Genomic DNA, 22701 nt, shown 5'->3' on the forward strand with positions numbered 1-22701 from the left:
AAAAAAGAAAGAAAAAATACCCAGTCTTCCTCTTGGCCTAAAAGATGAGCCATGATTCTCAGTCATCCCTCTCTGATACTGCTTCTTCATTTCAAGTTTGTTGGAGTCTAGCTGTCATTTTGATGAATGGGAATTAGGACGTTGGGCAGGGGTCCAGTGATAGTTATTGAATGTGCTGTAAAGTAGGACCTTTCATATATTCAGTTTCATTTCTAGTTGATCATCTCTTCATCTCTCCTACCTATGTTCACATTATTAAAATTTATATTTACTCATTTGCATGTATTAGTGGATGCTCTTAGGAAAATGGAAGGTATGAGTTACCCAGGATTCCATGGTGCCTCTCATGTGAAATGTCAGCCTGGCCATGAATGGGTCAGCATTCCTCTTGTCTGTGTGCTATGTCAGCACTGGGTGAACTCACATGTATGGCCATACCTTCATAGAGAGCTTCAGGAATATCTTATCTGTGTACCCTATTACTTCCCACAGTGGGTTATTGGGAGTTTGAGAGTAGACTGTGGCTTCATTCATCTTTTCTTCTCCTCAAAGCACAGCAACTAGATAACACTGGGTGCCAAGACTGCCTGACTTTGTTCTTACTGTAAATGTGCATGTACATACATACAACATACACACACCTGCCTACACTTGACAACAAGAGATGTCCAGCCATTATTTCTCCATCAGATTAAAGGTACAGGAATTCCAAATTCACCTAATATCCCATTCCTAGAGATGCTTTAAAAAACAACATTCAAATGAGGTAATTATTAATGCTTTAGAAGCCTTTCATATACAGGAGTAATGGAAGCAACTGTGCTTAAAATATACCCAGATTATTGCTAATAATGTGACCAAAATTAAAAAAAAAGAATTTCCCAGTCTCCTCATTTGGAAAAAAAATCCTTTCATGGGACCATTAATCCAATTTTGTAGGGAGAAGTCTACCAGGAATTATGGCTAATTAGCTCTCCATAAACAAAAATCCAATTTAAAAAATCATTATAAATACTAGCTCTTCAATCTATAAAGAGGATGGGAGGACACAAAATCATCATTACCAAATTTATTTTAATGAAATCAACTAGGTTCCATTACTCTAAGCTTGGATATAATCTTTGTTATGAGGAGAATTCACTGTAACTAAATTTGTCATTATGAGATCAGCTCACTATAGTCTATGGGGTCAGGGTGTGCAGGCTGGGTGTAGAATCAGGAAAACAAAGGTCTTCAGGGGCACAGAACAATAGTGTCCCAGTTCCTTTACTTGAAAGCAAATGTGTCTACTGCACATATGTGTATGTGCTCATGCACACAGTTACAGCCATGTGTATGCAAACACATATGCAACCATAGACAGTACAACACAAAGTTGGCTTCCTTCAGGGCAAGCACTATTCCTGAAGTGAAAGTATTGCTCTCTTCTGACAACAGAGGAGGAGAAGATAGGAATGTGCCTATCATTACCTTGGTCAATGGTTAGAGGAACCCGATAGTTAATTTTCACCCTGTCAGGGCCTCTAGTGAAGATGTTGATGGTGAGCAGAGGAGCTGGTAGGTTCTTGAAAGGTGAACTGAAGAATGAGATAGAAAGGGGTATCCTGGGTCCTATACTTTCCCTCAACTGATTCTCCTCCACCTTCTCTTTCCTCTCTCTTCATTTGCTTCCTCTTCTTTTATTCCATCCTCTCCTTATTGTTTTCCCTTATCCTTCACCCACATGTGCATATATGAATAGGCTCATAGGAGCTCAGTCCAGACATTATCCAAATCAAATACAAGAGAACAGAGTGCAAGGACAAAGGCACACCTGAATTTTACCACCCACCATGCTCAATACCACACACACACACACACACACACACACACACAGCCGATGATTGCCTTCTTCATGGTAAACACTCTATTGTATACCTTGGAGCCCTGCAGGAAGGTCTGTGGTCTCCCCAGTCAGTGTCATATCCTACATGTAAAGAAGCTTGTCCTAGAGTTAGATCTTATAAGATGGCAATGGGAGCCTAGAAATATGAGGCCAAAGTTAGGAGTTGCTGGATTCCAGGAAAACATACAGAGTTCTTGATGACATGTGTTAGGGGCTCAAACTCCCCTATGCAGAGTCACTATCTCTAGAGTTGAGACTGCTCCCACTCTCTGCCACACACTGACCCTCTTCTGGAGTCTTTTGGTCTTCACCAGGGCAAGCTTGACCTGAGGAATTATGAAACTGCCCAGCCATTGCCATATTCCCTTTCCAATCTTATTTTATTCTCTTTGAGCTTTTCTGTGGTATTATAAAAATGGTAAAAACTCAGGTGTTTGCTGGAACCATGTATCTATCTCTATGTCTATGATATAGCCTACAAAGGTTCAAGATCCAATTTCAGACCTCAGCATTCTTTAAAAGAAAAATAGGTGTGAGTACTCTCTCCAAATTATAGTAGCATTAGAAAAATTGATCAGGCACTTGTGACTAGTGAGAACGAGGGACACACTTTGTGTTATGTGAGCTTAGAATGCCAGTCTAAACTTGAGCTTTGATTTTGCATAATCCTGCCACTTCTAATGATTTCCAGTCTCTCTCCCTCATTCTCCTTAAACAACTTTCCCAAATTTGGTTACAGTAAAGCTACCCATGAATGCTGAGTCTTGTATCCAAATGTTATCGGACATATCAAAGCTTCCTGGTTGTGCAAATTGGGCTGAGTATCCTATAATGAGAGACATTCCTTGGGTATTTGGGCTATGCACCTTCCTGACCCAGCTGGAATCCAAAAGTTCCTGTAAGTGAACAAAAATGGAAATGAAGAAAGAGAATCTAGTTATCTCTCTTCTGGGAACCTCAGAAATGGATCAGTTTGGTTTGGTTTAAGTGCTTGCAGAGATCTTGTCTTGTTAATATTTTGCTTTCATGCCTCACATTTCTCCAATATTTTGCACCAAAGGCTGCCAAAACACAAAGTCAATATGTCTCCCTCTGCCCTCATCCCGAGTGCTTCTCCCTAAGACTATTTCCTCCTGTGTAAGCAGGCAGCCCCTCTTTGCCATGGACTAAGGAAGAGATGGAGATGCTAAGAAGAGCTAGAGTCCTCATAGGGATTGCAGAATATTGGCCAACCAACCAGTTTATTGGATTAAGCTTTTTAGGGTCAAACTTACACTGATCATTTCTAGAGAAGTGATTTAAAGACCAACGTAAGGTAAAACTCTTCTGAGAATAAATGAGAAGGGAGAGACCTATTTGCACTGAAGCAAGGGCTGTGATACAGTAAGCTCCTCCCATTCTGGAGTTTTCTGGACAGTTCCGACTAAACTGCTGGTTCTATGGAGATTCCTACATTAGAGAATACCATCACTTCTTAATTTATAACTAGTTTTGATTGTGTTTGTCATTAACCTTCTGGGGAGTAGATGAGTCCTTTGCAACTTCATTCTGAATTGCTATCATCTGGTTCTTGATGTGCTCATCTCTCTCTCTCTCTTTCTCTCTCTCTCTCTCTCTCTCTCTCTCTCTCTCTCTCTCTCTCTCTCTCTCTCTCTCTCTCTCTCTCTCTCTCTCTCCCTCCATTAAAATACAAACCATGTCAGGTTTAATGCTAGAGCAATCACTTACTTGTCTGTTTTAAAGAGAGGTAGAGATGTATATTTATAGCCTGTGTTGATGGGAAAGGGGAACACACAATAATTAAAAAAACAATGGGGAATCGCAGTTTTGACATCTAAAGCCAAATAGATGCAGATCTGATTTTGCTCCTCTAACTTCTATTCCTAGAAACACATGGCAAGCTATTCCTCCAGGAAGCTCAGTGTCTCCCTTTGGAAAATGGAAATACCATCTACATTGTAGAGATTAAGGATGCAGAGTAAACAGAGAACACTGGCTTTTTGAACTTAACTGGTAGTACCAACTTCCTTGACCTATCCCCTGAATGTTAGGTTCTACTATACATCCTCTCCCAGAGCTGACCCATATAGGAGAGACAATTGGTCACATTTCACCCACTTAAACATAGTCCTATCAGCAAACATTTGATGCTCACTCAATACTGTGTTAGGCATGTTGGGAATCTCTAAGAAAGGCCAGGTCCTCTTGCTGCTCTCAGAGAGCTTATTGTTATACCAGAGGGGTCATACACCTAGAAACAGTAGTCAAAGGTCTCAGGATATAAACTCTAGAGGAAATTTCCCAGGGGAGAAAACACACAGTTGTCAGCCTACTCATACAGCTGGGATGACAGCCAGCTCCCTGCATGGAAAAGTCCTTTGCCCACTTTCAGAATGTCTAGGATACATCATAGAAATAACGTTTACCAAGTTCCCTTGGGCTCTGCACCAAATTCCTTAAACTACTACAGAAACAGGATTAACGGTCTCTATTTACAGATAGGCACACTAAGACTTTGGAATCAGGTCTGGAAAGGGCTAAATTGGGAGACTGGCCATTGCATTCAGGTAGGAGGCCAGGTGTAGAGCAAGCAGCTCACATCTGTTTCCAACATGAATGTGGGAAAATGGTCACAAGAATGGATGTTATCTGTGTCACCTTGTCTGTTATATACATTTTAAGAATACCAAGAAAGTGGGAGGATCTCTTGCAATAACTCAAATAGCACTCCACCATTTTAGCTTGCTGCTAAGATATCCAACCTTGGCCTCCATTTTTTGTTTTCAGTAACTATCTTATTCTTGTACATGGCGATATGTCTCACAAAGAAATTTTCATTCACAAATATCATTTAATTTGTTTATATTCACACTCTGGCTTTCTAACTTTCTCCTCCCTCCTTCTAGTCCTTTCTTATGTCAAGTTAGTCCTTTTCTACCTTTCTTGTAACTTAGCATAATCTTACACCACACACACAAACACAGAACTATGTAGTATTCATTTTTGAGAGGAAACATTCAATATCTATTCTCCCAACTCTAACTTATTTGTCTTAGTGTGATTAGCTCTAGCTCTATCTACTTTCCTATAAGCAACATACATAATGTTTGTCAATGAACATAATGTTTGTCTTTTTCGCTGAAGGAAACACCATTATGTTTGTACCCAACTTTCAACCTTAATTGTTTTAGTCTTAGAAAACACAAACACATGCACGTGCCCAGGTGTGTGTGTGTGTGTGTGTGTGTGTGTGTGTGTGTGTGTGTGTAAAAGAAGAAAGTTGTTGAGCTGTCATTTAAGAGAGAAAAATTGATGCTCAGGGTAAGGCACTGATATGAAGAACATGTTGTCAATAGAGACACAGTGAGGCCAGGACAAAGATGGTATAAGAGACAAAGTGAATGACACACAGAAAGTACAAACAAACAAAGAAACAACCATAAATAAATAAATGGCCACAAATTTTTAAAAGTCAATGTGTTAGGAGGGGTGAGTAGAGACACTGCAGATGCTTAGCATTTATTCTTTATCCTGAGGGCTGAGGAAAGCTTTTCTGAGACTTTAAAAAAAGGCAAACTGGTCAGACGTTAACATGGAAAAAACAGCGGTAATACCTTCTGAAAACCTCCTGTATGCCAGATCCCATTAAGCACACCATTTCCCATGCACTTCCCAGTCACCCTTCTGAACATAACAGGCTTCTCTCAAAGTGAGGAGGCTGAGGCTCAGAGAGAGGGACATGGACTGCTTGTCTACAGCACTCCCCTTTGTTTTCTTCTATTTTTCTTCTAACACTACAGGTGTTAACATGAAAACATCTCCACTCAGAAATCTTGTACTGCGAAGCATTTCCCCAGTGCTGCTTATACAATAATATCTGCAAAGAACAAGGAGTAATCTTGGACTTGTTAGCTAGTGCTAGGGAGACAGTTCCAAAGTCTGTCTGCCCCTTGCTTGCTTGTCCCTGCCTTCAACCAAAGTATTCAACTCTTCTCATTAGGAAAAGGGGCAGCGTTTGCCAATGGCAGGGAAGGAGAGGGAAAGGGAACATGCTGAAATGCTGGAGCACATAGATTCCAAGTAGTTTCCCCAAAGGCCCAAGGGATCTGCTTTCTCCTGGTGGTTTCTGAATAATTGTTCAAGAGCACATGTGCAAGTCATCTAAGGAGACAGAACAGAAAGTACCGTGGTTTGTTACAGACTGTCCCACTCATGAGGGGCACCCAAAATTCCCTCCAAAGCAGTACAAAATTGAGTCTCTGACCTGTCATTCTTCAAACCCATCAAGGGAACCCTTGTGCTTGGAGAGTCTTTAAATCTATTCAACCTTGCAGGGATCTTCCTGGTCCTCCTCCTCACCCCATCTCTCCATCCTTCACTCATTTCCTCCTTCGACAGATGATGAATATTTGAGTGGTGAAAGTTGGAAACATGTACAATCAATTGGCATCTGCAACTCGATTAAGCCTGGGGTCCACTGTTTACTGGTCATGTTACACATGAGGTTACTTCAAAATTGCTTTTCAAATATGTGTGCAGATATTTTGCCTGATTCTGTGTCTGTACATCATGTGTACCAGATTCCCTAGAACTGGAATAGATAGTTGTGAGCTGTCATATGTATGTTGTAAATCAAATCCAACTCTTCCAGAAGAGTAGCCAGTCCTCTTTACCACTATCTTCAACCCTTAGATATAGTTTTTTTTTTTTAACTCAGCTTCCCAGTACCAACTTTGAGTAGCTTCAGACTTAGAGAGGCCCCAGTTCTTAACTCATTTCCCATTGCTTATGGAATGATTTTGGTATTCTGATGGAAGGCCAGTAGTGCTGAGTTGTGACCCCACCCTGTCAAAAGTACCATTTTAAGCAATGGAATGACATGGAGATAAAGAATATAGTCATTTCCCTCAAGGGAGAAGGAACTGGCATGGTATCCTCTACTGAGGTAAAACATATTGTGAGAAAATGTTCTAATATATGGAGTTAACCTCAGCAGGATATACTTTGAGGAGGAAGGGACAGTTGGCAGGATGGTTATGCATGGAATTATTTTTTCTTTGTACTTGGACACTCTGAGGATAAATTTAAGAATATGTATGGCCACATACAATGTATGGTCATATTGTTATATATAAAGTCTAGGCTTTGCATGGAGAAAGAACTGATGTACTTTTGAGCTATATGATGCCTGACACATTACCTCACCTTTATAAGCCTCAGTTTTTTCTCATCTGCAGACTGGACAGGCTCCCCTCTCTGTATTATGATCTTGAGAATACAATGAACCAGCATACCAAGTCCAATGTATGTGCTTGTTCTTACTGGATATCGGAATAATTTCAGATCTCAGTCCCTCTAAAGCATTTGATACTGGAGTAAACTACGTCTGAAGCAGAACACAGTACTGACATGAAGGAAGTTACAGACAGTAATCTAGTAACTTCCAGGCAGGCACTAAGAATGTATTGACTTCACGAGTGCCATCTGTAGCCCTGAGGGCCATATTTGAAGAGTGAGTCTCCATCTTTCAGATGCCAGAGGACTTGACTTGAAGCCCAAGAAAAAGCAGAGCTCTGTGGCTTGAGGCTCAGTCTTCTGAGGTCTCTGTGGAGATCTGACCCTTCCCTTGTCAACCTTATCCATGCCCCATCTAGGAAAATTCCTAGGCCTTTATTTATGGTCTCCATCCAAACCTGACCCGCCCTCATCCTGTTGCCCTTCTTCTCCACATCACCCTCATTAAACCTCATTTTCAGAATCAGACACTTCTTCATCCCTGCCTTTTAACCAGACTCCCTTCTCTCATGATCCCTTTCTATGTTTTTCTGTAGGTGTTTAGTATGCTTTCTCTCTGCATGGCACCTCTCCTCTCTCCTTTCTCCCTTTCTTTCCTTCCTCTTTTCCTCCCTTTGTCCATCCCTTTCTCCCTCCTTCCATCCCTCTCTTTCTTTCTTCCTTCCTTCCTTCCTTTCTTTCTTTCCTCATTTCTTTCTTTCTTCCTTCCTTTCTTTCTTCTCTTTTGTACTATTGTTTTGTTTTAAGTGGGGTCACCGGCTTGTAGCCAACATAGCCTTTGCTGTATAATTTAGTTTCATGTTCTGTACCCAAGAAACATGTAAAAAATGTAAGCAGCATTCACTCTTGGGGGCTGTAATGAACTTAGGAGGCAAGCATCAGTCAAGCTTTGCTGAGCCTGCTGCTTCACTGGTATTGAATTCTGTCCCCCAAACCACATGCTCATTTCTCTACTCTGAAAGTAAACTTTCTCAAGCCAGGCCTGAAGGAGGAGCTTTGGAAAGGAGCCGAGGTTTGGCTGGGCACAGGACTCTGTTTTTGTTTGTGTGAACACTCCTGTTTGTGTTTGTTCTTCAAGGCTCCTAAGCTCCATTCTCTAGCTCCCTCCAAGTCCTGAATTTGAAAAGTCAGTCTTGATATGTCATCTGTATGATCAGACTAGAAAGAGTTTCCTAATTTCACTGTCACCACAGTGATAGCTTTCTTAAAACTTAAAAGTCTCAGCTTGTCCTAAGCACAAGCAAACCTAGATACATTTGAACATATTCAATTTTCAGGGAGAAATGGGCTCCAAGGGTCCCATGAATTGTACTGTTACTGAAAAGCACACATAATAGCTTCCTGTTTACCCCCATGCCCTTCCTCAGTTAGACCTATATGTATAGTTGGTGGAAGGGGACATTTAATCTGTGTCTTCAATTTTCCCCTTCCTGAGAAGGAGTTCCCCCTTGGAGAGCCATGGGCTTGGATGAGGATCTGATTTGCTGATAAATACTGTTCCAGGGAGTGAGGATGCTCCCTGGGTGATGCCTGTGTCTTCAGTATAGCACCTGGAAGCAAGAGATAAAGAAATATAGTAGCAGTAAAATGCAAATGAGGGCAGAATAGTACTTGACACACATCAAAAAGCTAAAGTCAGGACTATGTTTGAGGGAAAACAAAACTGTGACATCATGGAGAGCTCAAGACCAGTGAGCTGTGTACTGGAACTTCTTACTTGGCTAGAAATACCCTACACTGACTCTGTTTTATACAGCAATCTTTAACTACTTATGACACCAAGTCATAAGATGTGGCTCATGTATTCAAGAAGGTGCAGTTTTCATTTAGGTAAGTTTAAGTAGCTTCATGGTGGGTGTGGGCTATTCTATGGACAAAACAGGTTTAGAGTGAGTGTATCATATGCCTTTGCTCCTGCACAGAAAGATCTCTCAGCACTTGAGCCGTGCTGAACCTCTGTCTTCTCAAATGTAAATTAGGATATTTTAGATCATGAAGATTTTAAAACATAGCTCACACAAAACGCTTGGCAAGTTCTCTAGATCCATTAATCAAATGAAATCATTATAAGTCCATAGTGAAAGAATTTATCCATTTCCCAGATAGGGAGGGAAAGCTTCTCAAAGTGTCTCACATTTTGTGGCAGAATAGGTGAGGCACTCGCACTTTCTGTCTACTGCACCCCACTGTGTTCTATCCCATATCACCTTTCCCAAGATTTTTTTTTAAATTTCTCTTTTTTTCCTTGAGTGAGGTATGATGGACTGATCATTTAGTGATAGAAAACCTTAAAATTTTTGTCTGCACCAGTTCTCATGGGAGTGTTTTTGTCCTTTGAATACATTCTCCTTCATTCATAAGAAATAGATGATCCACATTAACAGTTTTTTGTAAAGCTCTCTAAATCATTTCCTACAGCCGGTGAAATCCAGACCCTTTATAGTAGGCAAGGCCTGGTGCAGTTGGCACAAACTTTTCTATGTAGCCCAAGCGGTGTGTTTTAGGCAGAACGAAGGACCTGGAATCCTGGGATAAGGCTTGAGATTTTTTCCCTTCTCTCTCGAGTTGCCAGTACTCCTTCAGATACATTTTAAGGCTTAGCCACCTTTCAGAGTCTAGGTATCTCAACATTGGATTTGTATACTAAAAGAAGCATGAGCAGCTAAGGATTTGGGCTCTACCTTCTGTCTTTAGTAATTTCCAGGGCCTAGCATAGAGTATCCATATTTGGAGAACATTTAGGAAAAAATGTTTTTGTATTTATAGAACGTCAGGGCATCTCCTTTGTAACTGGATTGAATCAGCAAATTGTATCAGGAAGTTCTAAGTAAAATGTTTGGGTCATAATTCTCTGTGTTTGGGTCATAATTCTCAGCTTATATTCTTTAGCTTTACATCTTATGGGGAGAGCAGACTGGGCCTTCTAACTCAAACTGGGCCTGATTTATCTATCATTTGGCAAAGGATGATGATGATGTTGATGATGATGTTGATGATGATGACGATCTGAAAATAAAAAAGAATTTGTTCCTTTATTCTCCTTTATGTCTCCAGTGTTGGACCCTACCTCAAAACCTACATAGCTTTCCTTAGTGATGTTTCCCGTATTCACTGCTGTATGTCCTCGCATCTGATAAATGTTGAAGAACTAACATCCTGTTTTCCAATAACTTAGTGCTGATCCTAGGGAATGGCTAGACTTTGGATGATGTGGAGGGAAGGTTTTAATCAGCTCTTTTGCCCCTGACACTGTGGAGAGATCAAGTATCAAGAATGTCCCCATGATTAGCTTCCCACAGGGAGTAATGAACGCATTATGGTATGTCCTTTCAGCTTTTAAGTGGTGATCAATTTTTAACGTGGTCTCCAAGTAAGAAGCTAAGCACTGGAGGCTGTGAAGGAGTAAGAACCAGAAAGGAAAACAGAGAGGAAGAGGAAGGAACAAGAAAGGAAAAAGACATTATGGGCTATAAGAGTAAATGGAGGAAGAAAAGGAGTAACCACACCACAGTAATAAATGGCAGGTGTAATGGCAACATAATTGCAATAACAGTTGTTATTAATGACCATACCAGAATGTGAAGTGCACTCTGGGTACCAGTTCTGTATCCAGAACTTTATACTATATGTTCACATTCACACATGCCAGTTATCTTATGAAGAAGCTTATGTTTTCATCTTATGTTTTATGTTTTATATTTTATGTTTTATCTTATGTTTTCACTACAGAAGATAAGTTTTGAAGTCTTCAGGTGGCCCAAAGGTAAGGTAGGGCTGTCTAGAGCTCTCTCCCTGAGGAAGAATAAATCATGTAGAAAGGGCAAACTTGGGTGCTTCCTAATAAATGGGCATGATGTGCTTACACCTTTGTGCATGCAGGATCTCTTTGAATTCCTATGCCAGTTCTTCTGAATAGAAGGTCATCTCACTTTGCAGTGGGGAAATACAGACTTAGCAATGGGTTTGAAGTCATTCACTTGGTGAATGACAAAAGTAGAACTTCCAAAACACATAACTTTGACATCAAAACATCTAAAGTTGCTTTTGTCCTATGGAGTACAAGTCAGGTGTAGGGGGTGTGAATTCATACAGAGGATGCCAAAGCATAATGCCAAGGTGCCACTGCTGTGTACAGATGTGAGTTGACCTGTCCAAGGCTGACACTAGTGAAGACATATTCATGGAGCCCCAATCTTTCAGAGACCTCTGCTAATAATCTGGTAGACAGGAAAGTCAGGAATGGCCACTCGGCACCTTGGGAGTCTTAAAGCCTCCTAATGTGCTGATCACAGCTATTATCTCTCTTCTGGAATCTGGCATACCATGACAGAAAGTCATGCTATCTATTTTTCTCAAGACTAAGGTCCTTCTTCAAACTGGTAGATCATAGGGGCTCTGTCAACAATTACAGCAACTCTGTCCTCTGCCCCCTGCATATGTCACTGAAAGCACATCCTTGGAATCTATCCAGGAGAAATGATACCTCAGACAGCCCAGGAAGGGACCCTGCCTCTTGTAGAGAACAAAGAGGAAACAAGCACACATGCAGCAGCAATAGCAGGACATCAGTGAACGCATATGCTCAATAGGAAACAGGACTGAAGAACAAATATATACAGCCTGGCTATGTTGGCATATTACAAGAATCCTCTACAAGCACTATGACTTGTACATCATCCTGAATACATTTTCTCTTACCCAGAGCTTAGTTAGCAAAGCTGGAGAAGGCAGTGAGACAAAAACAAAAACAACTTGGTAACACCCAGTTTTATGAACTTGAGAAAATTGTGTCTCATTATGATACATGTTTTTAAGTGAAAAATCACTCTTGTGACCTTTCTGAACAGTCTGGTGTGGTCAAGAATGCCATCAACCACTGCTCAGCTCTTCTTAATCAAGAGTTTAAGTGTCTATAGCTTTGGTATGATCATCGATTTCCTGATTAACCCATGAACAACCTAGGCTTTTCAGGGAAAAGTGGAGAAGAGATTGGAGGGATCTGATGACCTATCTCCCTCAATCTTTGAGCTTGGTGGTAAGGATTTCTCACTGTGAAACTTTGATCTAGGATTAACTATGACTCCCAATTTTGCTCCAGGGTCAATGAGATCATTTTTTGTTTTCAAATTAAAGTTAACTGTATTTGCAATTTTAGTCTTTGTATTTAAATGCTAATCAGCAGTTTTATAGTACCAGAATGCTATCAAAAGATACTCCTTAATCTTGTTCTAGAAAAATGGCTTCCTGTGTTATGGTGTGAAAATAAAATTTTCTCAGTGCCTTCTTTTTCTGGAACAAGCAACATCTCAGGGCTCTGAAAGGAAACCCACTATAATGCTGGATTCTTATCTGGAGCAGGTGATGCCTCAGGATGCCCACTTACTGCTAGCCATGGCATCTGTTTTCCTTTCTAATGTCTAGTGTCCATTTTGGTTAAAATAAACAGAGGACATAGGTTCTGATCCAATCAGTATAGACTGATGTTTTATCCATTTCTACAATATATACCAGTCATGAATCATGATGTAGAATTTTTGAAATTTGCTACTTATATTAACATAAAAGAAGAAAGATCAGAAAACATAGAAAAATTAGCATTGTTTTCAAAAATATTATATTGGGAGCTGTATACAGAATAAGGCACAGCCTCTTGACCTTCTTCCTTCATGCTGTGAAGCTGACAACATCTGGAAAACTGGTTTTGTCATGGCTCAGCTGTGGCTCAGTTTTTCTCCTTCTCAACCCTTTTTTATCTCTAGAGTCTACTTGACATAGGGAATTTACACTTCAGATCTGGTTTCAGGCATAGTTTTTCAGTCCCTTACTCATCCATACCAATCCCTCAGACTACTTGAACCTTGAAGCCAGAACCAACCTGTGATTCTATACATGTCAGGCCACTCAATTCTTTCCTTTCTTCTTTCCATGGGTTTAGGAGTCGTTTATTAGGAAGAGCTGTGGGGACTCTCTATTATTATTTTCCTCTGGGTTTCATCTTCTCACATATCCCATGGGTATAAAGATCTTAGCACATAATAAGAGCTAGGTAAGTGTTAGCTGAATAAGTAAATTAATGAGAGGAAAAGAGTAAATATAGGAGAAAGGTTTTATTTTCAGCACAAGAGAGGGAAAACTGATTCTTCCAAAAGAAACCTGGGATATCTGGAGATCCATAACATTTCCCCTTTCTCTTAGGAACATGAGGAAATTTCTTACCTTACTGTCCTTATCCTTCCAGAATCTCACTCCTGAAAGTGGCACATGAGCCCTGGACTCTTGCTAGAGATCCCCTGCTCTACTGTGGGATAGCACATGAACTGAAGGGCAGTCTCCAGATGTTAGCAGTTTCTGCTAATTTTTTCTTCCTTTTCAACAACAACAATAATAATTAAAGCAAACACAGGCCTTGTCCCCCATCTGCACCCCTAAAATTACAAACAGGTGGGCTCCAATGTACTAGTGTAGCCAAGACACTTACGCTTTGCAAGGCCTGCCTTGTACTGAGTCACCCAGCCATACCAGCTGCTCTATGAACTGGGACAAGGGCTCCAGTAAGAGATCATGGTCATGCCACAAGAAGCTCCAGAGCCAGACTTTCTCTCTCCCCACCTCCCACCCTGAGGAAGCCTTGGCCTCTAACTTAAATGGATGTATTTTGGAGAACTAGGTGGCTTAAGAGATTAGTAATGAGATCCTGAGTCTTTCAGTACTGGGTCAGGAGTTCAGAGGCAGGCCTGGGTGACTGGTGAATGGCATAATTAGGAGCCAGGGGCAGCCTGTGAGGGCCTCTGTGAAGTGAGCCTGGAGAGGCTTTGCATGGCTGCAGTTGTCAGCTGCACAAAAGCCTACTACCACATCCGACACTAATCACTCTCCCTTGTTAGAGGATTTACTAGCTGGAGAATCCTGAGCCCCTACCTAGCCTTCTAAAAGCTGGTGTCCAAAATGGGTTTAGGCTATTGCCTGGTTCTTTTTTGTAAAGTGGGAAGTGCACATAAGCCCTGTGATATGGACACATGAGAACTACCATTTCATGTGCCTTTAGTTGTGAACTGGGATTGTGTTATTACTGTCATTGCTGTTGTGATTGTTTCTCTATCTGAAAAATTGGACCATGACTCCCCCCGACCCCCACTCAAGGGAAGAATGGAATAGAGAAGAATGGTGGGATAACCTTATCATTCCATTATTGTCACCAACTTTTTTATTAGCATCATGTACACTGTGTAAACCTTGATTTCCTCACCTGTAGAATGGACATGGATTAGAAAATTGTCTTGGTCTAACACAGAAATCATATCCAGACTTTACCACCTGCTCCTGACAGGCATGGTACAGGCATGCTGTTTTTCCACTTCTGAGCCCCAAATCATCAACAAAGATATCTTGTTGACAGAGTCCCTAAGAATATGAAGACTAACCTTGACACAGAATCTGGCCAGCAAATTTTATTAAGGAAGCTCTGGTGTGCTCACCTTCATTGATGCTGTCTTAGATTCCAATAGCAGCTTTTGCCTTAGAAGATTGAGATGCTCATTTCTGTCCATCAAAAATCTGAAGCTTATTTATAAGAAAGAAGTGTGGCGCATGCCTTTAATCCCAGCACTTAGGAGGCAGAAGCAGGTGGATTTCTGAGTTCGAGGCCAGCATGGTCTACAGAGTGAGTTCCAGGACAGCCAGGGATACCCTGTCTCGAAGGGAAAAAAAAGAAAAAAGAAAAAAAAAGAAAAGAAAAAAATTAAAAAAAAAAAGAAAGAAGTGTGAGTTAGCAGATATGCCCCAATGTAGCAATAATAAAGGTTCAGAGATATAGCTATGAAATTTAGTTAATCCATCAGTAAACCATATCGGCAAGGAACAGAGAAAGTTATCTTAAAGAATTTCTATGGGAAAGCACACCTTTTCCTTGTAGCCATTTGATCAGATCAGGGGCTTGCACCACAAATCACAACAGTTCACATCTTGTGGAGGAGTAGGCTTGGTTGGCATTGGATCTCTAAGGAGTGTGAAATGCATAACATTTTCAGGACAGTTCCCTGGGGACAATGAGGTGCTAATCAGTCCCAAGCAGAGACCCAAGGCTGGAGAGCTTCCAAAGCCAAATTCTTATTGAGAATTGTCTCCTAGGCAGAGGCCCCTAGATCTGCTGTTCGCTCCACAACTTTAGAAGAGTGAAGGTAGCCTCTCTCTGTCCAGCTTCTTTGCTTGATTGTCTGCCCACACCATACAGTAAATCATCAGACTGAAAGAAAGGCAACCTCCCCCTCCCCTTGCTCTCTATCTCTTTAAGGCAGGCATCAAAGGGGAAAGTGCTCAGCAGGCCTGGGGAAAGTGATAATTGTTTCTAATGGTTGGTGAAAGAAAGCCTCCTCCCCCTCCTTCTCCCTCCCCTCATTGTTATTAGTGTGTAGAAAGGAGGTTGGAGGAAGGGATTGGAGCTCTGTCTCTCCCTCTCCCTCTCTCTCTCTCACTCTCTCTCTCTCTATTTCTCTCTCTCTTTCTCTCCCTCCCTCCCTCTCTCTCTCCCTCCCTCCCCCCCTCTCTCCCTCTGTGTGTGTGTGTGTGTGTGTGTGTGTGTGTGTACACGCGTGCTTATTGGAGAGTACATCTGTTAACCCTTGATTGCCTTTCAAGTTCTCATGTTTCAAGTTCATGTCAGTATGAATCAGGGCTAGAGAAGATTAGAAAATTGTGCTTAGGAATGGTAAAAACTACCCTATGAATGTGGTCTATGATGAGCAGTGGGAGGAGCCTGATTCAGCTTGGAATGTTTGAGCTGCCTTCGTTCACTGTGTGTGTCAGCTGACCTAAGCTGTGGAAAGAATTATTGCCTCATGCTCATTCTTTTATTCTGCTAATACTTTCTCAGTGCCTACTTTGGGTTTGTATACTCTTAGTACTGACAACGAATGGTTAAGATTTCAGTATTGCCCATACTGCTCAAGTTCAAGGTGTATAAATAGATTCACATCCTAGGTTAATTCTGGCTATTTGAGTATTTCTCCATGGTGTTTTGTTAGAATAACCCAGGGAGAGGAGGAGTGTACAGACTTTAGTTAGTGATGCCTGTCCTGGGAAAGGACTGAGAATGGTAACAATGATAAGCCAGCTTCCCTTCTACTGGTCCAGCAGGTTCATTGTACTAAAGCTATCAGCCTGCTCCTTATCTGGGAGATAAGAATGACTCTAATTCCTTTATTATGGGGTGTTTTTATAGCTTAAATAAAATAAAATATTCTAATACATCTATACTCATTGGATATATTTTATCCTACCAAACAGCATGAGTTAGAGTGTGACTTTCCCATGTCTGGAATGATCTAGATATCTTGATGCCTTCCTAATACTATATGGTCATTACATTGGTTTAGGCCTATGGTGACCTGGGCTTCTAGATTGATTTTTACCACCTAGGAGCCTTGAAAAAAAAACCCCACATCAATTCAGTGACTGTGGCCTAATTAGCCAAGTTGGACTCTGGAGGAAAAAGTAGCCAATCATCGTCCTTCAAGTACATCCAGGAGGAAATCGAGGGGCAAGTAAGAAATCATATTGTGAGTACATGATGCCAAGCATATGGGGTAAACTTGTTTGGGAAGACTAGCCATAGGGAGAGAGGGGAAAAAACACCGAATCATACAAACTTTGTGTGATGAAATGACTAGTCTCTTCCCAAAACCTCACAGTCTTTATTTGTCAAATGGAAAGCCAAATGCTTATCCTACACAGTTACTACTGAGATGAAATGAGATTATATGATAGACACCATCCTATGTGCACATAACATATTTAAAAGCTGGTGCCCATACCACCTGGTCGGGGAGCCTTGAGAAGGGAGCAAAGCTGAGTTTATGGAGGCAGTTTATGGAGTTCACTTCACCTGAGCTGTGCTGTCTCCAGGCTTCCTTGACCCTTTATGGCTGCAGCCAGGAATGCTGTCTCCTAGCAGTCTTTCCGTTTTGTGTTCTTCAGGACCCTGAGATCTTGATATTTGATATCTTAGGGAGTATAGCTTAGTTACGGAACAACTTAGCTAGTTACTTTATCTTAAGTCTGAAGATAAAGTATAATCTAGGGAGAGCTGTTGGAAAACAAGGGCCAGGTTAAGATTTTGTGTGCACACAAGTGTTGTTGGCAATGTATATTCTTACATTCTTTCCTCCTTACTTCCTCTCCTCTGTCTTTCTATGAAGCCCATCACAGGTTCCTCTGGGTAGAAAGAAGAAATTTGAAAAGATAGGTCAAGGGTTTGAGGGAAATTTCTTCCTTCCCCTGATTTTCAGAGGGCCTGGAAATATATAAAATCAAAATTCTATGGAAACCTCATAAAATCTGTCCATGTAGGAAAATACAAGAACCTCTGTCCTCCTGTTCTCCCTCCATCTCTATGCAATTGTGTACATTGTGTGTGAGTAGAAGATAAAGTGGATTTAAAAAAAATCCTTTGAAAGTAAGACATTACTAACTCCTCTAATTGAAAGCAGCTGTCTACAAATGTCGGGGATTGGGAGGCAAGAGTTGGGTATAGTGGTTGGCATACATGGAGTGAATGAGAGTCCCCAGATTTTTCAGCCACAGACTGGATCTGCAGACAGGCACTTCAAGATACCTCTAGGACAGCTACTGGTCTACACAGTCCACAGAGATAACTATATCTTTAAGCTCCACCTACTATTTTCTCCTCTATGGAATATGATAGATAACATGAATATTTCTAAGGACATTCTCAGCCCAGACATCCATGAATCTCCAGCTCTGGGTCACAAACTCCCCTAGGTAGCTGGCAACATGCAGTCATAAACTCAGAAAGGGAAAAGAAAGAAAAAAAAATCAGAAAACATATGGCTAGGATGAGTTCAATAAAACTCCGCACTTCTCTTGCGGTTGTCCTTACTAGAAGAGAGAAGGTAACTGCAAATTAGCTGTTAGGCTTTTCCTATCAGAGACATGAGACATGGAAGTCTCAGACATTGACAGGATGGTCATTTGGTTCACCATGAGGTTTTGTTTGCTTTAGTTAGACCCCTCTTCTATGACATTCACTTGGAAGTGGTTGGTAATCTAAAGCGGGCAGCTGGTCAAAGCCCTTAGGAAATAAATTCATCTCAGTCTTTACGAAAGTGGGAAGGGTGAGGGTCAGAAAATAAGCAGTTGAGTCTAATCTGGGAGGAGAGGTCTTCCTTTTTAATGCAGGCTCATTGTGTTGCTCATAGTACTACAGAAGAGACCTGCAAAGACCTGCTTTGGTCTGTTGAGGCAGTTTCTATTTCCTGAGTACCAGGAATAGGTAGGAGAAATTCTGAACACATACTCTATGTGACTCCATCTCTGTTCTATGTTAGGCTTCATCTGACATAGATATATCCATTCTCTCAATATAACCTCAAAAAGTGCTAGGTATATTCAAGTCCTTTGCAGAGCAGCATCTATGGTCTTAGCCTGGATTTGAGTCCTGATTTTACCAAAAACTAGTTGTGACCTTAGGCAAAATGTAGGATTTCAGTTTTCTTGGATATAAAGTGGGTACAAATCCCAGTCTCTACCTCCACCTCATATGATTCAGCATAAATAAAGGGTTTTGTTTGTTTGGATTGGTTTGGTTTCTTTTTTGTTTCCTCTAAGATAATGTCAAACTCACTAGTAACCCAGGCTACCATTGAGTTTACAAGCCTCAGGCCTCAGCTGTTTGAATGATGGGATTACAATAATGCAGCATTATGCTCAGATTTATAAAGAGTCTTTGAAAACATTCCAGACTTGGGACAGGTGTCTGTGTATGTCACTATTGTTGCTGAGGCCTTCTAGACTATCTATCATCTTCCACATCTATTATTTCCTAGATATTAGGGAATAAACTGGGATTTATGGGACTATAAAATAAAATATCATTCTTAACTTAGAAATCTTCAGACTTTATAGGATAAGACTGGGCTCTGAGTAACTATAATCTCATTGGACAAACGCTAATAACTAAGCTATGTTCAAAGAGCTATATGGACACAGAAGAGATAGCAATTAATTCTCGCTGTTGGGTGAGCTCTCAGAAGAGGCTCGTTATCTGTGGCTGGTTTTAAAGTCTGTGTAGTATTACGTGAAACAAACAAAGCAGAGGCTGAGGTGAGTCTGACCACAGGCAGCATGCAGGGAGCCCATGAGTTTTGGAAAAAAATGAGTCTTCAACTGACGAGAAAGTATGGAGGAGCTCATAAGTAGAAGGTGATGTGATTAGTTTTTATATTTGAAATAGATGTGTATGTGTGTGAATCTAGAGTGACTGAGGGAAAAAAATAGTGTTCAGCCATGCCCTTTTTTCCATTAAGGGAAGCTGATGTTTGTGCCACACTCAAGCAACAGTTGTGTTATTTTTCTATTAAACTACAGAGTATAAAATCAGAGGAATCAGTGTATGCATCCCAGCTCCCAAGATCTCAGTGAGCATGTGGTCTTAAAGGCATCGTTCATAGCCTCAGTGCCTCAGTTTCATGATAGAATATTGGATAAGGATTCTAGCCTCATGAAGAATAAATGGGACTCTGGGTGGAAAGGATTACTGTGGACATCTGTAAGCCTCTAGTGCCCTTAGCAGTCATTCAGTGAAACCACTATATGCTAAAGATGAAGAAACTGCCTGCTTCAGAGAACTATCTATTTCATAGTAGTCCAGCCAGATGTGGTGCAGGATGCCTATTGGCTAAATAAACACATGTGATGAAGAGTGCAACATTTATGCTAAAGAGTAGAGTCTCTAAAAGGCCATGAGTAGTAGGCACTTGCCTCGTGGCTCCATCAAGTACTATAAGAAAAAGAGGGCAGCTGACCTGTGTTGAGCTTCCTATAGCAGGGGGCGGCGAGAGCCTCAGCATTCCTGTCCGCTGTGTCTGTCATGCTGTTTTAGGGAAAAAAGCTAAAGTCTTCCCAAAGATTTTTCTTTACACCAACAGCAGAATCAAGAGGACTCAGAAAACTAGGGAGGACCATGCACTTAAGATAGAAGATGGAAGTTTGCATTTTCAGGACAACTTTGTCTCCTACCACCTGCATGTCCCCCATATCTTGCTTTCTGGAAAGAGAATTTTCTCTGTAGGTAACTCTTCTAAGCCTAATTAGAAAATTACAAATAAAAAAGCCCAGTACTAGGCAAACAGCTCATGGGTAGGATGCTTGAAAGATCATGGGTTCGATTCTCAGCACTGGAAAAAAACAAACAGCCAGAAGGGAGAAAACATGAACAGACAGCCATTTTACTCCTGAGAGTAGAAGCCTTCCAGAAATCTAAATGTGGAAGTGAATTTTCATTCTATGATATTAGGAAGAACAAAATTCTGTATCCTCCTCCAACACTGAAATGACCAAAGTGAGTATGCTTGCTAACCAAATCACATTTGCTGTGTGTCTAGTACCCAAACTATAAAAATCTCTACTTAAATTTTCTTTAGTACCATATTTATGCATTCATTAATACAATTTTTAGTCATACTTGGTTTCTTTTTTCAATATCAATTGTATCATATTAGGAGCCCACCAGATGATCATGTTTCTTGACAATCTATAATGCACAGTATGATATTGTTAACTACAGGTATGTTACTAAGCAACATACCTTTAATTCTTATCTTAACTGAACTACAAACCCTCATATAAGGCACTAATTGTTCCTTTCCTCCTGAACCCATAGCTCCTACCATTGCATCTTTGAATCTAGTTTATGCACCTCATATGTGTGGAGTCTGTGGTAATTATTTGTCTGTGATGAACTTATTAATTTATTTGTAATTTTTAAATTATTTTATTGTTTGAAAGTTTCATACACATACATATTGATGTTTGGTCATTTCACCTGAATTTCTCTTTTATTTCCCTACTGTTTCACTGAACAATCAAGTCCTCTCTTATTTTATATATTTTATATATTTTCTTTTGCTTCTATCTGAATGTAATGAAGATTACTTGCATGAGTGTCAGTGGAAGAGTGATCCACAAAAGAAAATGACACTTTTTCTACCATCCATTAATTTTCCACAATGCCTTAGTGAGGGATAGGGTCCCATGAGCCTTTCCTCCACATATGGTAGCAATGGAAGGTCCAGTATCTATCATGAGGAATTGTGAAGTTAACCAGAATTGCAGTAAGTTTATAAATCCAGTGGTTGTGTCATATTCAAAAGTCAGCTGTGCACTCATGCTTCTATGATGTGCTCTGAACCTCAGAGGGGATGCTTAAGAGTCCAGTTCAGGTCAGAACATCCAATATTTGTTTATTCTCTGCATGTTGAGAAGTTGTGAGTCTCTGCATCAACTACTTCCCACTGCAAAAAAGAAGCTTCCCTGATGAAGACTGAGAATATTACTACTCTAGTAGTATAAACATTAATATTTATAAGGCAATTTGATAGCATTTTCAACTTAGCAAAATAACAGTAGTAGATTTTCTCCTGTGGCCTATAGACCATAGGAGGTCTCTCCATCCTCTGGCTCTTGACAAGTATAGTAACAGGCATGAATTCCCTCCTGTGTAATAGGAATCTAATTCAATCATGAAGTGGTTCCCCCTATAATAGTCACCCCACTATTGAACCAGGTTTGTTTCACCAAGTATTATGTCCTCATGGTTCACTTTTGTTGAATGTGGCAGGGTTTTTTTCTTCTTAAAAGGTGAATAACACTCCTATTAGATGTATATACCACAATTTTTATACATCCATTGATAGGCATGTAGGCTGTTATAACATTTCATCCATTAGAAATAATGCTTCAATGAACATAGGAATGGGAACTACAAAACAATTGAACTCCAAAGAAGTGCTACTTTATCTCTCTCTGAAAACATAAAGCCTAGATGCTACCAAGATGTCTAGAACACCCTTACTATCTTTCACAACATAGTGAAAGATGGAAAATAAGACAACAGATCTTCTTCATACTAGTGACAGGAATCAAGTATTACTATGGTCAGCTAGCTGACATCTCCACAATGAGATCGCCAGTGACAACCACAATCATTAAAGTTTGCTCTGTAAATAAGAATGTCAGAGGAAGAACAGAATGACTCTTCATTGGATGTCAGAGATGTAAAAACTGGGTTGGGCAAGGGATACTGAGAAAGATTGGAAAATACATAGAGCCAGTCACACTGGAGAAAGTGGAGGGATGATGTCAATGAGTGAAACAGAGATGCCTAGAGTGGTGGTAGAGAGAATTTAAGAGTCCATGAAGATGTGGATATGTGTACCCCAACAATTTATTCACTAAAGTCTTTATTATTCAGTAAGTCTTTGTGTAGTTGGACTTGCTTTTTTTGGAAGGAGCAAAAAAAAAAAAAAAAAAAAAAAAAAGTGCCTTGATAAAAAGAAAACATTCCCATAACATCAGTGTTCAACCTTGTGTTTCTACAGTGCTCTCTGTTGTTCAATACAGGTGAGCCCAACATGCCTGTATCTCTGCATCTTCAGTTTAGGCAGCTGAACAGGTAAATTTGTGCAATGCCCATAAAAGCAGGGGGCCCTTAAGAATTTGTGACTCCC

At 40.5% G+C, this 22701-nt stretch overlaps 1 protein-coding gene across 1 annotated transcript in view; it reads left to right on the forward strand.

Annotated features, from left to right (window-relative positions):
* Pappa (pappalysin 1) overlaps positions 1–22701 on the forward strand; it is a 228720-nt gene that overhangs the window by 138324 nt on the left and 67695 nt on the right. The window lies entirely within an intron of this gene.

This window comes from Mastomys coucha, unplaced genomic scaffold (assembly GCF_008632895.1).
Source record: "Mastomys coucha isolate ucsf_1 unplaced genomic scaffold, UCSF_Mcou_1 pScaffold18, whole genome shotgun sequence".
Taxonomy (NCBI): domain Eukaryota; kingdom Metazoa; phylum Chordata; class Mammalia; order Rodentia; family Muridae; genus Mastomys; species Mastomys coucha.